Raw genomic sequence first — 20,987 nt, forward strand, 5'->3', positions numbered from 1 at the left:
CTGATAATATAGTTTTACACTGTAACTGCATATCTCAAAATTAAACCTGCATTAGCTCCTTTGCCTACGTCAAGTCTTTATATAAAATTCTTTATATGTCAATTAACTTATACACAAAACTATTTAGGTCGAAATGCAGTTTTTTGCATTTATCTTTCTTCGAGTGTTATGTGGAAGCGGGGGTGGGGGGTGACAGAACTGTTATAATAGTAAACTGGTAAGACATCCTAAGGCCATCTCCGAGGTGGTGACAGACAGAGGGGGCAGAAACTGTTGGATAGAGGTTGTGGGGACAGTAGGTTATCTTACGTTGGGGGTGGGATAATTTCAGGAGCAGAGAATGTGTTGAAAGGGTAATTCCCTTCTGTGCAGTTCAGAAAATCTGGAGGTCAAGGGAAGGACCCAGATGGACCGGGTTATAAAGCAGCCACTGAAATCAAGTGTGTTATGCTCAGCTGCATGTTGTGCCAAAGGGTGGTCCACTTTACTCTTGGCCACTGTTTGACAGTGGTCATTCATTCTGGTGGAGAGCTGGTTGGTAGTCATACCAACATAGAAAGCTGTGCAATGACTGCAACAAAGCTGATATACGACTGGCTGCTTTCACAGGTGGCCTGGTCTCTGAGGAATTAGGATAAGCCAGTGAAAAGATTGGGAAAGGAAGTGCTGAGTAGCTGGATTAGGCAGATCTTGCACCTGCGTCTTCCACAGGGATATGATCCTTATGGCAAGGGGGTGGGATTGAGAGTGCATCAGGGATGGAACTCCACTTTAGGAGGGGTAGGAAGGATCTTTGTTAATTGGTCCCTCATATCAGTGCGTGATGATACATAATAAATGCTCTGATGAAGGACATGGTTCAGTTGTTCCAGTCCATGGGAGGTATTAGGTGCAAAAGGGGTGCTCCTCTGTAGCTAGTTCTTAGGGCTGGTTAGGAGGATTGGGGATGTGTGGGGATATGGCTCGGGAAATCTGTCTGCAGGCTAGTTCTGTGAAAGATTTTGAGAGACCCTTAGCATACTGAGCAAGGGAGATCACACCACTGGAGACACACTGTTCCTGGACTGCCGGGTAGTATGGCAAGGATTTTTGGTGTGGAAGGGATGGCAGCTGTCGAAATGCAAGTACTGTTGGTGGTTGGTAGGTTTAATGTTGGCAGAAGCGAGGATGGAGCCATCAGAGAGGAGGTGATCAGTGTCCAGGAAAATGGCACACTGTGCTGAGGAGGACCAGGTGAAGTGGATGGGAGAGAAGGTGTTGAGGTTTGGAAGGAATGAGGACAGTGTCTTGGTCCTGATACCTGAACATGAAGATATATCAATGAACCTTAACAAGACCATGAGTTTGGCATTTTGGGAGGCTAGGAAGTTTTCCTCTGGATGGTCCATCAATGGGTTGGCACACAAGGGTGCCATGCAGATACCCATGGCTGTGCTGTGGATTTGTTTGTATAACTTCCCTTCAAAGGAGAAGTAGTTGTGTGTCAGGATAAAGTTAGTAAGGAGTGTGAGGAATGAGGTAGTGAGTTTGGAATTTGAAGTATGTTGGGAGAGGTAGTGTTAAATAGCTGTAAGGCCATGAGCTTGTGGGATGTTGGTGTACAGGGAAGTGGCATCAACAATTATGAGTAGGGATCCAAAAGCTAAGGGGTGGGGTTGGTGGAGCATCAATGAAGGAAGTGGTTGGCATCTTTGACATGGGAGGCTAGATTTTGGGCAATTGGATGGTTGAATTGTTGGTTGGTCAGTTGGTTTAAAGGAGGGGGGGAGGAAGGGACCAAACTGCAAGGTCATCGGTTCCTTGTTCCCGGTAAAATAATTACACAAGGGAAAGAAGAAAAGAAAGGAGACATACAGCACAATAACATGAGAATGGAAAAACCACAAGAACGACAGAAGGACAACCAACACTACTATGGACAAAACAGGAAAAGAAAACCACAGAGAAAAGTAAGAAACAGGTAGAAGGGATAAAAACAAGAGAGCAGATGACCATGGCTGGTCGACCAAGAGAATGAAAAGGAAAAGCCAGCCACTCTGCGACACATAAAAACATCCAGCCAAAAAGCATTAGAGTGGAGAACACAAAGGGACAAAGGACATGCACAAAAACTATTCATGTATAAAACATAAAACTAAATTGGCCTATGAGGTGTTGTCAGCTAAAATTAATTGCAACAAGTCCAGTAACTGAAGAGTCCATTGCAGGGCAGCCAAAGGAGGACAGCTCACCAAGATATGGGCCACTGTCAGCCTGGCGCCACACCGACACTGAGTTGGGTCATCATGGCGCAGGAGGTAGCCATGTGTGTCCTTAATGGCATGCAGTTTGTTGTGCGTACTGAGGTTATGCCATTCCATCACCCAAAGCTGCAAAACCTTGCAGCATAGTACTGAACGCAGGTCAGTTGCAAATAAGTTGGTCTCCATACGCAGTTTTCGCTTAGCCTGTTTGGCCAGCTTGTCGGCAAGTTCGTTGTTTGGGATTTTGACTCGACCAGGGGGTCTAGACAAACACCACTGAACGACTGGACCATTCCAGGGCACAGATGGACTCCTGGATGGTTGCTACCATAGGATGATGAGGATAGCACTGGTCAATAGCTTGTAGGCTGTTCAAGGAGTCAGTACACAGAAGAAGTGACTCCCCAGGGCATGAACAGATGTGCTCAAGAGCACAAGATATAGCCACCAGCTTGCCAGTGAAAACACTGTAGCCATCGGGTAAGGAATGCTGTTTAATATATCCTCCACAGACATACGTGAAGCCGACATGTTCATTAGCCATCTAGCCGTCGGTGTAAACCACTTCATGGCCTTGATGCATGTAAATAATCAAGAGGGAGTGGCAATGGAGAGCTGTGGGGTTAACAGAGTCCTTAAGGCCATGTAAAAGGTCCAGGCAAAGCCGCAGCCTAGGTGTACACCATAGAGGTGTACGTAAATGGACCTCAAGCATAGGTGGTAAAGGCAAGGACTCCAGTTCGGAAAGAAGGAATCGGACACGAACTGCAATTGGAAGCACTGACCTGGGCTGCCAGTGTGGCAGATGGGCCACCGTGGGTGGGAAAAAAGAGATGGTAATTCAGTGCGCAGAAGAACTACGAATGTATGCAACATAACTGGTCAGCAGCTGTGCATGCCTAACCTTCAACGGAGGCACTCCTACTTCCACCAGGATGCTGGTCACTGGACTCATCCTAAACGCTCCAGTCACTAGGCGAACGCCACATTGGTGCACTGGGTCGAGTAAACGCAATTCTGAGGGCGCTGCCGAACAATAAACCAGACGCCCATAGCCAAGATGGGATCGAACAAGGGCTCTGTAGAGCTGCAGCAGTGTAGAGTGATCTGCTCCCCAGTTGGTGTTGCTCAGGCAGCAGAGGGCATTAAGGTGCTGGCAGCACTTCTGTTTAAGCTGACAAAGGTGAGGAAGCCACGCCAATCAGGCGTCAAAAACCAGTCCTAAGAATCGAATGTCTCCACTACAGTGCGTGGATTGTCATTAAGGAAAAGTTCTGGTTCCAGATGAATGGTACAACGCTGATAGAAGCGCACAAGACACGACTTTGTGGCCAAAAATTGGAAACCGTGGGTTAGAGCTCATGACTGTGCCTTGTGGATGGCTCCCTGTAGATGCCACTCTTCAACTGGTGGAGCAGTACGAAATGCATACAGAGAAGGTGAGATGGACAGCCCTATAGCTGCTGCTAGACCATTAATGGCCACTAAAAATAGAGATACACTCAACACAGAGCCCAGCGGGACCCCACTCTCCTGGATATAGGGGGAATTATGGGAGGCACCAACTTGGACACACAAAGTACGGAGCAACGGGAAGTTTTGGATAAAAATCGAGGGCAGGCCACGGAGACCCCACTCATAAAATGTGGCAAGGATATGATGTCCCCGGATTGCGTAATATGCTTTACGTAACTCAAAAAAGACGGCATCCAGGCACTGGCATCTGGAAAAGGTTGCTCAGACAAAAGAGCGACCCTGGTAGAAGCCGCCCTGACATGGAGCACGTAGGCCACGTGACTCCAGGACCCAACACAACCGCCGACACACCATACATTCCAGCAGCTTACAAAGAATGTTGTTGAGGCTGATGGACTGATACCTATCTGCATCAAGCAGGTTTTTACTGGGTTTGAGCACTGTAATAGTGGTGCTCTCCCGCCATTGCGACGGAAAGACGTCATCGCACCAGATCCGGTTCAAGATGATTAGGAGATATCACTTTTAGTCAGATGAGAAATGTTTAATCATCTGGCTGTGGATTCAATCTGGCCCAATAGCGGCGTTGGGGCAACATGCAAGTGCACTGAGGAGCTCCCATTCTGTAAATGGGGTGTTATAGGATTCACTGAGGCTTGTAGTGAATGAGAGGACTTTCCCCTCCAGCCGCCATTTGAGAGTGTGGAAGGCTGGGGGGTAATTCTCCGATGCAGAGGCTCGAGCATAGTGTTTAGCAAAGTGCTCGGAAATCGTGATTGTGTCGGTTGATAACATGAAATTTATGTTAACATCAGGAACACCTGTTGGGGTCTGGTACCCAAAAACACATTTTCTCCTTGCCCAGACTTGGGAAGGTGACGTACGGCACCCAACGGTCGAGATGTACGCCCAACACTCCTGCTTCCGTCATTTGATAAGCTGGCGAATGCGGGCAGGGAGCCGTTTAAAGGCAATGAGGTGCTCCAGCGAAGGGTGCCGCTTATGCCACTGCAGAGGTCACCGATGCTGCTCAATTGCTTCAGCAACTTCCGGCGACCACCAAGGGACTGTCTTTCGCCGGGGACCCTAAAGAGCGAGGGATCGCGTTGTCTGCCATAGAAAGGAGTGTTGTAGTCACCTGCTCAACCAACACATCGATGTTCCCGTGTGAGGGAGATTGAACAGTGACACAAGGGGTGACAGTTTCCCAGTCCGCCTTGTTTTAAAGCCCATCTGGGCAGGCGTCCATAAGCATGATGCTGGGGCAGTGACAAGAAGATGGGGAAGGGGTCACTACTACAAAGGTCGACATGTGCTCTCCAGTGGATAGATGGGCAACATCCTGGGCTGTAAACTGATCAATCAATGGCTGAGTAACTACCATGAGCAACACTGAAATGCGTGGCAGCCCCAGTATTTAAGAGGCAGAGGTTGAACTGAGACAGTAAAATTTTGACATCTCTGCCTCGGCCAGTACGCACGTACAACCCCACATGGGGTTATGGGCATTAAAATCTCCTGAAGATAGGAAAGGTTTAGGGAGTTAATCAAAATATCCACGGGTGTACTGCCGGTCTACAGTGTCCAACGGGCACAATATTTCAGCGATCATACATGTCGCCATCATCAGGTGAACTGATGGACTGAGCTCCTGTGAACGTGCCGGTACAGAGATCCGTACGCTATGGCTGAGCAGCCATAGCGTACAGATCTCCAAACCGGCACGTTCACAGGAACTCAGTCCGTCAGTTCACCTGATGATGGCGACATGTATGATCGCCGAAATATTGTGTCCGTTGGACACTGTAGACCGGCAGTACACCCATGGATATTTTGATTATCAAATACGCCGGGAGAAACTCAAGAATCACGTTTAGGGAGTTGATCAATCAGTGCAGCTAATAAATTTACTGCACCATCTGGAGGAAGATATACGTTGGAGACAGTTATTTCCTGCGTCATTCTTATTCTGACAGCCACAGCTTCAAGAGGGGGTTTGAAGGCGGCACAGTTTCACTATACACTGCGTTTAAGACATAAACGCAAACTCCACCTACTCCTCGACTGTAATATCCCTTATAGCCACGGAGGGCAGGGGTCCGCATTGCTGGGAACCAGGTTTTGCTGGAAGGCAATGCAGAGAGCAAGTGTAAATTTTAACAGTTGGTGTAGCTCAGCCAGGCAGTGGAAAAAACTGCCACAACTCCACTGGAGAATGACATCATTGTGAGACAGGGAAGGCATGGAATATTCAATGAGGCAGTTTACGCCTCAGGGTCACCTGCTGCCACCAACTTATTGCCTGAGCTGTCTATATCCCTTGTGTTTGATGGTCCGGCGAGATCTAGGTTATCAGCGGACACCAGAATCTCCACCTCACCTGCAGACGCAGAGCTTGTAGGTAGCGGTGGTATGGGTGCCACTGCAATTCCCTCGGTCTTGGGGATCTTCTTTCTGGATCTCTCTCACTGCTCCTTGGGTTTTCCTGTCTGGGAGTACTTCACTGATCGTGAAGCCCTACAATCAGCTGCTTTTGGGCACTTCAGCCACTGGTGGGTGTCATCTTTCCCACTAGCAGAAACCTGGGAAGCGAGTTACCCAAAGGACCCCTTCCTAGCGAGAGAAGCCGAGGCTTCTCCAGCGCAGAAGTGGGGACTGATATCCCCAATGGTTGGGGGAGGAGCGGTTGCTCCCAAAGTAGGTGGTGTAGGAGCAACAGGGAAGGAAGTGCCCCCGCCATCAATGGGGCAGGTGTAGTCTTCCGTCTCTGAAAGGTGTCTCGGGTTGGCAGAGCTGAAGGGGCTTGAACTGTTGTAGCGGCGCCGTAAGACGATGTCATATGTACAGGATATAGGCATTCAAATTTCCTCTTAGCCTCAGTGTACGTCAGTTGGCCCAGGTTCTTTTAATCCATGATTTTGCTTTCTTTCTGGAGAATCCTGCGGTCAGATAAGCAAGGCGAATGGTGCTCTCTGCAATTGACACAGATGGGAGGCGGGGCACATGGAGTATCCGCAATCTCGACATGTGATGCTGGAAGTACAGTGGGAAGACATATGGCCGAACTTCCAGCATTTAAAGCACCGTGTTGGGGGAGGGATATAGGGCTTTACATCACAGTGGTAGAGCAGCACCTTGATCTTCTCGGGTAATGTATCACCCTTGAAGACCAAGATGAAGGCAGCAGTGGCAACCTGATTATCCCTCAGACCCTGGTGGACACGCCGAACGAAATATAATTCCCTGGATCATAATTAAGCTCTTATGGGGCATGATGGTTACAGAAACATACCCCAGCTTCTCACAAGCAAGTAATGCCTGTGCCTGGACAGACGATGCTGTTTTGATCAAGACTGACCCAGATCTCATTTTGGACAAGCTCTCCACCTCCCCTAACCTGTCCTCTAAATGCTCAACAAAAAACTGAGGCTTCATCGTCGTGAAAGATTCCCCATCAGCTCTTGAACATACAAGGTACCATGGCGAATAAGAGCTGCTGCCATCCTTAGCCTGACATTTCTCCCATGGTGTGGCTAGGGAAGGGAACGATTTGGGGGTCGTACTTCCATGCACTGAATTGAGCCTGTGAACGCTTAGAAACTGCTGGTGTTTGACCACCAGCAAGAGATGAAGTATACGCTTCATCACGTGTCATCTGCCCTGATGCCACCCATTCCAACCAGAGGCCCTCCCAATGGGCACCACCCAGCCACAACAAAGGCCACCTGGTGGGATGGCCATTTCCGGGAGTCCCAATGCCATAGGGTGACTGGCATCTACTCCTTGGCATACGTGGGGATGGGGAGTTAATGGCGCAGGCATCAGCAGAGTGATCCCTGCGTGGTCAGGGAGCTACAACCAACAGGGTACATGGCAGACCCACCACAACAGACTGGTTACCATGCTGGATATCAGGTGCAACCAAGCAAACAAGTCGATTATCATCATCAGCGTAGAAAACAATACTACACAGTTGATGGAAAAATATTCACCCAGGAGGGACACTTCGCCGAACAGTTGGAGAATGAGCAGAAGTTCAGATCCATGTCGACGAAGGATGTGATAGGTCTCAGCACATGATGGACACGATGCACCATGAAAGGTGCCCTTCCCCAATTGGTTTGCTCTTCAGGAAAATTTTGAAAAATGGAGGTCAAACCCTACAGGGGATCATCACATAATGGCCAAAAGGGGTGAGACTCCTTTTAGTCGCCTCTTACGGCAGGCAGAAATACCTCAGGCCTCTTCAAACCCCCAGACCCGCAGAGGGAGGAGATGCAAAGCCGTGACAAGAGGTTCAGGAGATCGAATGCAAGGGCACTATGGATAACTCGTGCACCTCATAAGGCATCCTTCCCCATATGGCCCATACTTCTGTAGAATTTGGAAAGTGGCAGGTCAAACTATAAAATGGGACCTGTACTTACTGTGCTGAAAAGTGTGAGACTCCTTTTAGTCACCTCTTACGACAGGTAGGGATACCTCAGGCCTATTCTAGCCCCCGGACCTACAGGGTGAAACTGGATGGAGATGTTGGCCAATGAGGGCCACAATTCTTTACGTCTGGGGTGATAATGGCTGGCCAGGGGGAGCGTTCCTTTTGTAGCTGATTCTTCGGGGTATGAGGAAGATTTTGGGTGTATGGGGCAGGGGACCCAGCCTGCCTGTGAAGCCCTTTGTGAGACCTTCAGCAAACTGTGCTAGGGAATTGCTGTCACTGCAGATATGCCATCTTTGGGTGGCTAGACTGTATGGGAGGGATTTCCTGGTGGGGAAGGGATGGTAATTGTTGAAATACAGGTGTGGTTGGTGGATTTAATGTGGATGGAGGTGTGGATGGAGCCATCAGAGATGAGGCGGTCGAAGCCCAGGAAAGTGGCCCACTGGGCTGAGGAGGACCAGCTGAAATGGATGGGTGAGAAAGGTATGTAGGAATGACAGGGTGCCTTGGCCCTGAGTCTAAATCATGATGGTATCACCAATTAACTTGAACCAAAGCAGGGGTTTGGCATTTAGGATACTAGGAAGGTCTCTTCTAGATGGCCTGTATACAGGTTGGCAGAGGAGGTTGCGATGTAGATGCCCATGGCAGTGCTGAGGATATGGTTGTGCACCTTCCCTCCACAGAAGTAGTTGTGTGTTAGGATAATGTTAGTAAGGTGTATGAGGAACGAGGTAGTGGATATGGAGTCTGAAGGATGTTGGGAAAGGCAGTATTCAATAGTGGCAAGACCTTGAACATGAGGGATGTTGGTGTATAGGGAAATGGCATCGACAGTGATGAATAGGCATCCAGGAAATAAAGGGGTGGGGATGGTGGAAAGTAGGTGAGAGAAGTGGTTGGTGTCTTTGTGTGGGAGGCTAGATTTCAGGCAATTGGTTGAAAGTGATGGTCAATAAGAGCCAAAATTCTTTCAGTGGTAGCACAATAACCAGCAATGACGTGACGTTTAGTATTGTTGTGTTTGGGATTTTAGGGAGCATGTAGATACTGGGTGTGTGGGATATCATAGGGGTGAGAAGGGAAATGGATTCAGGGAAGACGTTCTGGGAAGGGCCAGGTTTTGAGCAGGGGTTGGAGGTTATGATATACTTCTTGGATGGTATCACTCTGATGGGGTTTATAGGTGAAGGAGTCAGATAACTGGCAGAGGCTAGAATAAGGAATTCCTGGAAGATGAGCAGAGCATTGGGTGGGAGGGTAACAGAATCAAGATTGCATGGTGGTATGAAATTGGAGAGGCAGGGTTCAATGTGGGAATTATATTGGCTTTGGTTAGAGAGACTGGTGACAAAGGTGTGTTTCCCTTGCATGGATCAGGACAAGGAGAATAGGTCTTTGACAAATCTGACATGATCAAATTTGGGTGTAGGGCTGAAGACGAAACCTTTGGATAGCACTGAGACATCTATGGGGCTGGGGATTTTAGTGGAAAAGTTAACAGTGTTCCAGGATTTTTTCAGCTCTGGATTTAACGGAGTGATGGTAGGGAGTTTTGGTGGGATGTGGGAAATAGAAAAGGTCAGCTAGGAAGGGTCTGGATCCTATAAGGAGGATGTCAAGGAGGAACGCTGTGGTTAGGTTAAAGGTTGAATAGTGGTGGCTCAAGGTGGCAGTCAACTGTCAGCAGGTTGGATAACTTATGGAGATGGTGTCTGAAATGCTCTTCCAGGTGGTGGGAGACCAAGGGAATCAATGTCAGAGACATGACGTATGTGGTGGCTATTGCATAGTAGCAGTATCTCGAGGAGGGAGCAGAGGCAGTTCTGGGGTGCCTGTGTCATGGACATGTTTTTGTAGTACTAGGTTTGTGAGGGACAGGGTCCTGCAGAGTCTGAGTAGGTCACTATGAAAGGAAGTGTGGGATCCTGAGAAAGGATTTTTTTTATAGTCTAGCTTTTTTTTTGGGGGGGGGTGGGGGGGGGGGGGGGGGAGAGAACTCCATAGTTTAGGCAGCATTTATGTAACATAATGTAGAAATGGCATTTTAGGCAGAGAAAGGGATACTTTTCTGAACTGGTGCATAAAGATAGAGTAAGGATCCATTTTGGGCAAGGCTGGCACTGGGGAAATGGGAAATGAGGCAATAAATGGGAAATGAGGTAGGAAATGGACACATGAAGGTGTCAGGTAGTTCTGAGGGGAGATGGATAACAGGCAAGTAAAAATACACAAAGAGGGAGAGAGGTCTGGTTAGTTCGAAGCTCACCAGTTTGTGTGGTATACAAGGTCTGTTCAAATAATTCTGGAACATTCATAATTTCACACCAATGGTGTGTCAGAGAAAAATGCAGTTGGCATCTCCCCACACCCCTGTGTTTAATGCATAAATGCCGGAAGTTTCACTGTTGCATGTCAGTTAGTTGCTGTCCAATACTGTATGGAGTACAATGTTGTCTTACAGTTTGTGAATTTTGAGATGGAAAAGTTACAGGAGTAATGTGTCTGCATTAAATTTTGCGTGAAACTCAAAAGACACACCAAATGATGTAGGAAGCCTATGGTAATGTTTGCTTAAACCATACTCAATGTTACGGATGGTTCACACAGTTTAAAAATGGCCAGAAAAAGTTAAAGATGACCCTTGTTCAGGACACCCTTCGACATCTACTGATGACACTCATGTCAAGAATGTCAATGAAATGGTGCATGCCAATTAAAGATTGACTGACTGAGAGATTGCACAAAAATGTTAATATTTCAGCTGGATCATGTCATGAAATCCTGACACAGTATCTTGGAACGCACAGTGTTGTCGCCAAGTTCATCCCACAGCTCATGAGTTGAGACCAGAAAGACCTTCACCTCGCAATGTGTGAGGAGTTTTTTGGATTAAACACATGAGAATGAGACTTCCTTAAGAGAATCATAACTGGTGATGAGACATGGGTCTATGGTTATGATGTTGAGACCAAGGTACAATCTTCACCATGGTTCAGGAAAGATTCTCCAAGACCAAGAAAAGGCTCATCAGATCAGTCAAATGTCAGAACCCTGCTGATAGTTTTCTTTGGCTTTGAAGGATTAGTTCATAATGAATTTGTGTCACAGGGACTATCATGTTTTGCAACACCTATGAGAAAATGTGAGAGTGGCCTGAAATGTGGCAAGGTAATTCATGGCTTTTGCATCACGATAACGCACCTGCACATTCATCCCTGTTGGTGTGTCACTATTCCCCAAAAAAACGAAATCACTGTGCTGCCTCACCACTCTCCAGACCTGGCCCCTGTGGACTTTTTCTTATTTCCGAAGTTGAAAGGATGAAGATTTGCAACAAGAGACAAGATGAAAGAAAATTCACAGAGTGCTTCACACTATCCAACCAAAGGTGTACCAAGAATGGTTCTGGAAACAGAAATGGCGCTGGGAGTAGTGCATCAATTGTGGAGGAGAGTATTTCTAAGGAGACCATGCAGAATAAGTAAAAAGTAAGTGTCCTCAGTAGGAAGGGAAAATAACATGTGAAAGTGCATAGGGATGGGACAGGAAATGCGATTAATAGGAGTAATTATAATTATCAGCAGGAAGAATTTGGAGCATGAGAAACTGTACAAACATCCCGCACGATCACGTAGTCGTGTCATAAGCAGATGAGACCATTAATATAGTACAGCACAAATGTCAGAATGTGTGTGGTTTGTAATATGATAAAAAAATAGTAAAGAAGAGGAAGGACAGACACTGAATGATTTAAAGAATAATAACAACAGAAAGTCCAGGTTGGGCTCTTGACAATATTAAGTGTATTTTTAAGTACTTGTGCATATTCTATGCATTTTTATGTATCTGTGCACATTTTTCTTGCCTATAAGTATTTTTACAGGTCTTTTTCTGTTATTCACCTAATGCTTCATTTGCCCACTTCCTACATCACTTCCCATTTCCCCAACGCCATCCCTGCCACAACTGAGCCCTGCCTAAACAGTGGAACCACCACCACCACCACCACCACCACCACCACCATAGACCGACTATAAAAATTCCTTTCTCTGGATGCCACCCCTCCTGCCATAATTACCTTCACTTTTTCAGATTCCACAAGCCCCTGCCCCTCACAAACCTGGCATGGCATAGGCATCTCAGAACCATCTCTGCTCCCTCTGCAAGATAATGCTATTGTGCAATCCTCACTATATACATCACATTTCTGAAACTGAATCCCTAGCTCTCCAGCAACTGGGAGAGCATTCCAGACACCACCTCCATAAGTTATCCAACCTGCTGTCATCCTGCTGCCACCTTGGGGCACCATTAAGAACCTTATCATACCCACAGTATTCCTTCTCATCACCCTCCTCATAGCAACCAGATCATGCCTAGCTGACCTTTTCAACTTGCCACATCCCCCAAAACTCCCTACCAGTGCTCCACTAAATGCAGAGCCAAAACAATCCCAGAACATGGTTGTTAATCTTTACACCAAAATCCCCAGCCACACAGAAGTTTCGGTCCTATCCAGAGGCCTCATCTTCAGCACAACAACCAAATTTGACCATGTTAGACTTGTCAGAGATCCACTTTCTTCTCTCTCTCTCTCTCTCTCTCTCTCTCTCTCTCTCTCTCTCTCTCTCTCTCTCTCTCCTGCAATGGAAACACTTCTTTGCCATCAATCCCTCAACCAAAGCCAGCCTCATCCCAATATTGAATGCAGCCCCTCCCAGTTCACACCACCATCTAATCATGATCCTGACCACCTCCCACCCAGCCATCCACTGGTCACCTTCCAGGAATTCCTTACTTCCAACTTGACCTCACCATACTTCCCCATGCCCCTTCCTAATAATGTCAACCTTTCAGCAGAAGATAGAACAGCCATACACTGCATCAAAACAGATCCTAACCTAATCATTCTATCTACAGACAAAGGTTCCACCACTGTCAACATGAATTGCAGCCCTGCCATTTGTCTGACTGCTCCACCAATAGTCTCTGCCACAGTGATATTATACCAGAAGTCCAACACAAGCTCCAATCTCTGCTAAAAGCTGTAGACCCTACCCACAAACTCTAACCTAAATTCATTCCGCACCCCCATGACATAACGCACACTTGTCATCTGCATGTTCCCAAAAATCCACAAACCTAACAATACTGGATGCCTTACTGTAGTTGGTTATTGTGCTGAGGGTCTCTCAAAGGCCTTCACAGAAAGGCAGTATCCCCCAGCCCTAGTCTGCAAACAGATTTTATTTACCATATCACTCCCACCCCCCAACAACAACATTATATACCACCATGCCCTGATATGAAGGGATATCCAATCCAAGATCCTTCTCAACCCTCTTACAGCGGTGTTCCATTGCCCATCCAACCATTACAGTATCCTAGTTTATCCCTACGCCACCCCAGTCCCAATCCCTCGCCACAAGGATTACATCCCCGTGGATGACCGAGGTGCAAGACCTCCCTAATCCATCAACCTGGGACTTCCTATTCCAGTCCTGCCATGCACTCATCCTACCCCATCAGAGGCTGGTCCACCTGTGAAAGCACCTATGTCATACACCAGCTCTGCTGCACTCAATGCACAGCTTTCTGTGCAGGTATGACTACCAACCAGCTGTCCACCAGGACGAGTGGCAGTCACTAAACTGTGGCCAAAAGCAAAGTGGACCACCCTGTGGCAGAACACGCACCTGAATATAAGATGCTCGATTTCAATGGCTACTTCACAACCCGAGCCATGTTGATCCTCCAATCCTCCACCACCAGCTTTGCAGAACTGTGAAGGAGGGAGTTTCCCTTACAAGACATTATCCGCTCCTGAAATTATTTGGGCTTCAACCTATGGTAACCTACTATCCCTGTACCCTCCACCTAACAGCTTCTGCTCCCTCTGTTCTATCACGTCCTTTCAATCCACATCCCATCACTCTCACTGTATGCAACTCTCTGCCAACTATATCTGATCTTTTCCCTTCTCTCCTATTCTCCTTTTCAGTTCACACCCCTTCTAACCTTCCACCCACAGCCTCCCAACACTGTGCCTGGCAGCCTTGCCCTGCTAACATCTTGCTCTGCCTGTTCTGCCAGGCATCGCTCTTCTCTCCCTCCAGCTGTAACCTGCCATCGCTCCCCCTTTTCCGCACCAATCCAGGTTGCTGCTTTCTGGCCACAGCGGTCGAGTGTGTGTGTGTGTGTGTGTGTGTGTGTGTGTGTGTGTGTGTGTTTGCAGTGTATCTCCATGAATAATTCTTATATACACAATTTCAAAGTGTTGCTGAATTTGTCTCAATGAGGCAAATAAAGTTATGTTCTCACATTTTTTATAGTTCTATCACACTTCATGGAAATTAATATTATGCAAAATACAATGTGGTTTCATTCAAGTCTTCCCAAATGTCCCTCTCCACACTCTTCAGTTAAACACTCTGGTGGGTTTTACTTGCTTCTGTCTTGGTCAGCAAAGTTTGCCAGTTCACTCCCTTTCTGTCCAGTGGCCCCAAAGCTGTACCTGATAGAACATCTCCTACATCCTAACCTAGGCTTTCTAAGATAAGCCCCACTCCTTTAAGCATCACATCTGCATTGAGTAGAATTTTGATTGTCAGTTGCCATTTGCAGTGTCAAAGAACACAACTTGTTCCACGTAAATACTGCCACATTCTCAGCACAAACCTGACACACCAGGGTCTATAACATCTTTAATAGGGTAAAGCGCATCCTGAATCTTTGAAGCAGGATGGAACACCAATGTCAACCAATACTTCTGAAGAAAGCAATCCACACATTAGGAAGACAGGGACAGCAGTTTCAAAGTTGTCATCAGTCCCTCATGCACTATGATGTCATATGGTGGCCACAATATACTGTGGCCTGCTTGACTTGGCTTCCTGCAAATGTGTAACTTTGACCCACTTCTAGAAGAGTCTGGTGCTTTGAGTATATAAGATTAACGACTTATCACTATCAGTAGCTCTGGTTTTATCTGCTGAAGACAACAGTGGTGACAGCTGTTGAAAGCAAGTGAATTATAACTTAAATGACACGGTTTAAATACCTCGAGAGATACTGGGCACATGTAGTAGATACTGATGTACTCTTATCTGTACTGTTATAAACAAAACAAAATGTATCTTTTAGAGAGATTTGCTTATAATAATCTGTGTAAAAAGATAATTACAATATACTTAATAATTATAAGAATGTTAGATTAATGGCTTACAAGGCTCATCCTGTACATAAAATAAAAGGAAGAGAGGGAAAGCAGCAAAAATGGACCCTTTACACTACTGATATCTAGAGTAATTAAACAAATCAGTGCTCCACCTGCAAGTGTAAGTATGGTGCACAAGAGATATTGGTCAAAAATCAACGTATGCACAGTTCAATATACATCACTGTGTCTTTCTCAGGAACATGCAGCATGTTGATTTATGAGAAAGTGGAAAAAGAGAAATTCAGGGCTGAGAGAAAAATGTCTCAGATACATAATGTAACAATGATTATTTTATAATATAATTAGAATACTAAAGTATTTCTACACAATTTCACTGAATTCACTCTTCTTTGTGAAGCTTGCCCAGTTGTTTCACAGATCTCCTAAAAGCTAACTTTTTTTTCACAAACATATGGAACAGAATAAGTTCTTATGACCAAATTGTAGTAACACTGTTCACATTTACGTCGCACTTCACTTAGCGTAGACCGGGACTGTGTCCTAGGCATGCCCGATGTTAACTGACTGGGCACGGCCCATGCTGCCGGAGTTGTTGTTGTTATGCCGGCAGAGGTCGCGTCTGAATTCTCGCGTGCCCTCTGGTGGATGGGACTCTACTTGCGGCAACTACCGTCCGCGATGCGCCGTGCCGATGTGCGCCTCCCGCGATCTTTCTGGTGGCTATTGCACTCCTCCTCCTTCGGGGGGGTGAAGCCACTCTGATCCACTGCATCGGAAGGTGGAGCGTCGGGCAGGAGCGATGACCTCCACATCCATTGGAAGGCTGGAGTCGAGGGGATCTGCCAAACCCTCGAGCCGGAACCTTCGAATACAGCTGGAAGTGACCCACACGAAGAGGCCCCCGTCGTCCCACCACCGGAGCCCGGGACAGAACGGGCGACAAGCTGTCGAACTCCGGATCCTGTTCCACCTCGGGAGGGGCAAGACCCAGTGGCGGGGACGATGGGGAAGAGACAACCACAGGTGAACCAGCCTCCTGAGAAACCGGGCCTGCGAGGGGGGCTGGCTCTCGATGGGGCATCTCGAACGATGGCGATGCCGGTGCTGGAGCTACTGGAGGTTGCCAAGGCTGAGAACCATGACAGTGCAGCAGAGTCACAGCGGGGACAGGAGGTAACGTCCCCTGCGAAACCAACACAGGTGCCGGCAATGGGGAAGCCGGTGTCCGAGAGGTCGGAGGGTGGGTGCCCAAACGTGGACGTAGCTGATTTTGGTGACGACGTACCACCCGGTCCCCCGCATGCAAGGTATAGAGCCGGCGGCCATTTCGGCGCAGGACCACCGCCGGTATCCAACGTGGATTGCGACCAAGCCCACAGGCCTAGACCAACATACCCAGTGGAAAGCCAGGTACTCCGTTTTGCGAAGACTGGCGAGGACCAGGCCAGAGGAGATGCAGCAGAGTCCTAGGTTGATGCCCATGGAGGAGCTCTGCGGGGCTGCGTTCTCCCATTGGTGTGGTCCGGTATGCCGTCAGGAAAAACGTCAATGCTTCCTCCGCAGGAAATTCGTGCACATACTTTTTCATCTGCGTCTTAAATGTGTGCACCATGCGCTCGGCTTCTCCATTCGACTGTGGATGGAAGAGGGGAGAGCAAACGTGCCGAATACCGAAGCGCCTACAAAAATCCTGGAAGGTCTGCGAAATAAACTGCGGTCCATTGTCCGAGACCAGGGTGCTTGGCAGACCTTCCACAGAAAAGATTTTTGCTAGTGCCTGGATTGCAACTTCTGAAGTGGTTGAGGAGCAGCGAACCATATATGGGAATCGGGAATAAGCATCAATGACATTGAGCCAAAAGCCATTGAGCAACGGGCCCGCAAAATCGATGTGAACACGTTCCCATGCTTGGGTTGCCGGCGGCCATGAAGAGAACTCTGCCCTGGGAGATGCCTGTTGGCTCGCACACTGGGAACAGGCGGCCACCAAGTGCTCAATTTCTCTGTCAATACCGGGCCAGTACACATGTCTGCGAGCCAAGGTTTTAGTACGGGAAACACCCCAGTGCCCCGCATGTAATAACGTGAGGACCTTCCTTCGTAAACTTGCAGGAACAACCACGCGAGGAGCTGTATCATCAGTAGCCAGAAGGAGAACTCCTTCCAAGACTGAGAGGCGGTCTCGTAGAATAAAATAATTACGAAGAGGGTCCGAGGCCCGGCCTAGAGGGCGGGATGACCACCCCCTGCTGAATGAGGCAAACTACTTGCCGGAGAACCGGGTCAGCTGCTGTTTCCCTGGCGACTCGAGAACTAGTGATCGGGAAGCCATCAACCGCTTGGCGGGACGCCACATCCAAATGAAAACACCTAATCTCATCTCGATCGAACGTAGGATCTGGGCCCACCGGAAGACGGGAAAGAGCGTCGGCGTTGACGTGCTGTCCGGTAGGGTGAAAATGAATGTCATAATGGTACTTACAGAGGAACAAGGCCCAGCGCTGCAGTCTGTGGGCCGCCCTATCCGGAATCTGAGAGGCGGGGCCAAATAACGATATTAACGGCTTATGGTCAGTGATTAACTGAAACTTCGTGCCATACAAGGAAGGGTGAAACTTGGTAACAGCGTAGACAATGGCCAAAGCCTCTTTTTCCACCTGGGAGTAATGGGCGTGTGCGGGACTAAGAGTTTTAGACGCAAACGCCAGTGGTTGCTCGGAACCATCTGCATTGCGATGGGCCAGGACCGCCCCCACCCCATACTGCGAAGCACCTGTAGCCAGGACCAACGGCTTATGGGGATCAAAAGTAGCCAAACAAGGCGCTGATGTGAGGAGGCCCTTCAACGAGGTGAACGCTCGCTCGCATGCAGGCGACCAATCAAAAGGAACACCCTTGCACAGAAGGCAGTACAGGGGGCGGGCTATGGTGGAAGCCCTGGGAATGAACCGGTGGTAATAGGCTATCTTGCCTAAAGAGGCTTGTAACTCTTTCAGTGAAGCGGGCCGAGGAAGGTCGATGATACCTTGGACCAAACTTCCTAGTGGCTGGATGCCGTGCCGAGAGATGGTGCAGCCCGCATACTCAATGGACGGTTGGAAGAAGATGGACTTATGCAGGTTGCAACGCAATCCCACAGACCTGAATTTGAGAAAGAGGGTGTGAAGGTTGTGCAAGTGTTCCTTCGTGCTGCGGCCTGTGACAATTATGTCATCCAGGTAATTAATACAATGAGGGATTGTCAACGTGACGTGCTCAAGATAACGCTGGAATATCGCCGGGGCACTGGATATTCCGAAGGCCAACCGCTGGTATTGGTAAAGGCCAAACGGGGTGTTGACGACCGCCAGCCGTTTGGAGTCCTCATCAAGTGGTATCTGATGATAAGCTTCCAAAAGATCGATTTTCGAAAAATATTGGCCTCCCGCCACGGCGGAGAACAATTCATCAGCACGAGGCAAAGGATAGCTGTCCACCACCAATTGGGAATTGATGGTGGCCTTGAAATCGCCACAAAGACGTAATTTCCCCGAGGGCTTCCTTACAATAATGAGGGGCGAAGCCCACTCACTAGAAGAAATGGGAAGAACAACTCCTAGGGCTGTCAGGGTGGAGAGCCAAGGGAATCTGCCTCACGCGCAGAAAACGCGGGCGAGCCGACGCCTTCAACGTTAAATGAGCTTCAAAATCTGAAACACGCCCCAGGCCCTCCTCAAAAATATCTGGAAAGTCTGAGATCAAAGATTCCAATGATTGATAGGGAACATCTTCGGAGATCAACTGTATGGTGTCAGCGATAGAAAAACCGAAAGCTTGAAAGGCATCCAGGCCAAAAAGGTTAGTGGAGCTCGCATCACTGACAACAATAAAAGTAATAGGCTGAGTGACTGATTTGTAAGTCACGTCAGTGGTGAATTGACCCAGTAGGGGAATGAACTGTTTACCATAACCGCGTAGACGCCGGTAAACTGGCGCCAACGGGGGCGATCCAAGGTCGGAATAAGTTAGTGCATTCAACAACGAAACTGCCGCGCCCGTATCTACTTGCAGTTGTAACCGGCGCGACCGAACCGACACCTCGATAAAGAGTTTGCGTGTCGATGCGTCGGGAGCCTGGTCCAATGAAACTTCCTGAATGTCAACGTCCATGTCCTCTGTACCTGCTACCTTCGATTCTTTTGAGGCTGAGTGGCAAACTTTATCAATGTGACCTTTTTTATTACATTTGCGACAAATGGCCCAACGCTGGGGGCACTCTGACCGATCATGATGTATAAAGTACGACGCACAGGACGGCAACAGGGGCCGGCGGCCGGAATGCTGTTTACACGCCGTGCGGGAGCGGCCGTAACGGCCGGATTGTACCGCTCGCACGTCGTCCACCCCGGACACAGTGGACGCGGCCACGCCGCCCTGCACCGCCGCAACGTCACACCACGCTTCCAGCTGTTGACCTGCGGCGTGAGAGACTTCATACGATTGAGCAATGGACAGGACTTCCTCAAGCGAAGGGTCTTCTAACTGCAGGGCCTGTTGCCGGACCTCCCTATCAGGGGCCGAACAAACAATGACGTCGCATACCATAACATGAGCATACGACTCTCGCGACTGCTCCGTGACAAAATGACACTTGCGACTAAGACCGTGCAGGGTAGCGGCCCACGCCCGGTAAGACTGATGGGGCCGTTTCTTGCATTGATAGAACTCGACCCTAGCCGCCACAACATGCGTGCGACGGCGATAATATGAAGACAGCAATGAACACAATACGTCAAAAGACAAGGACGAGGGTTCCTGCAACAGCGCTAGCTGCCGCAAAACTTGATACAGCGAGGGAGATATCCAAGACAAGAAGAGAGCACGACATACCTCCGCATCGGCAACATGAAACGCCTGGAAATACTGCCGAAGGCGATGTTCATATGCGTCCCAATCCTCTGCCATCTCGTCATACGGGGAAAGGAAGGGGGGAACGGCGCTGGAACAGACGGCGTGGAGAGCAACGCCGGAAGCACTTGTTTCATGGTGGCCATGAGCTCCGTCTGCTGCTCAACCAAAACCCGCACTAAATCCTCCATGCCGTGGAGAAGCTGCGAAACCGGAACAACGACGCAACAAGCGAAAGAACGACCCTACTTATCGCCAATTGTGTAGTAACACTGTTCACGTTTACGTCGCACTTCACTTAGCGTAGACCGGGACTGTGTCCTAGGCATGCCCGATGTTAACTGACTGGGCACGGCCCGTGCTGCCGGAGTTGTTGTTGTTGTTGTTATGCCGGCAGAGGTCGCGTCTGAATTCTCGCGTGCCCTCTGGTGGACGGGACTCTACTTGCGGCAACTACCGTCCGTGACGCGCCGTGCCGATGTGCGCCTCCCGCGATCTTTCTGGTGGCTACTGCACAACTATTCATTCATAATGAGAACATGTAAACTGTGCTCTAGAATTTTAATTTCTTTCATATGAAACAATAATAGGGGGGCAGTTCAATGAGGGTTTCAAATATTCTGCAGTAAGCTTAATTTATCTCCCTAATGGTGTATACAGAGAATTAATTCAAGAAAGCTGGAAGAAGGAAATCCACGTATAAAGGCTATAAGGATTTTACAAAGTTTAACTTTAAAAACCAGTCATGTAGGACACG

At 48.3% G+C, this 20,987-nt stretch overlaps 1 protein-coding gene across 1 annotated transcript in view; it reads right to left on the bottom strand.

Annotated features, from left to right (window-relative positions):
• Positions 1–20,987, bottom strand: part of LOC124612550 (valine--tRNA ligase) — a 208,721-nt gene that overhangs the window by 43,652 nt on the left and 144,082 nt on the right. The gene's annotated exons all lie outside the window — the stretch shown is intronic.

Source organism: Schistocerca americana, chromosome 4 (genome assembly GCF_021461395.2).
Source record: "Schistocerca americana isolate TAMUIC-IGC-003095 chromosome 4, iqSchAmer2.1, whole genome shotgun sequence".
In the NCBI taxonomy this organism is placed as follows: domain Eukaryota; kingdom Metazoa; phylum Arthropoda; class Insecta; order Orthoptera; family Acrididae; genus Schistocerca; species Schistocerca americana.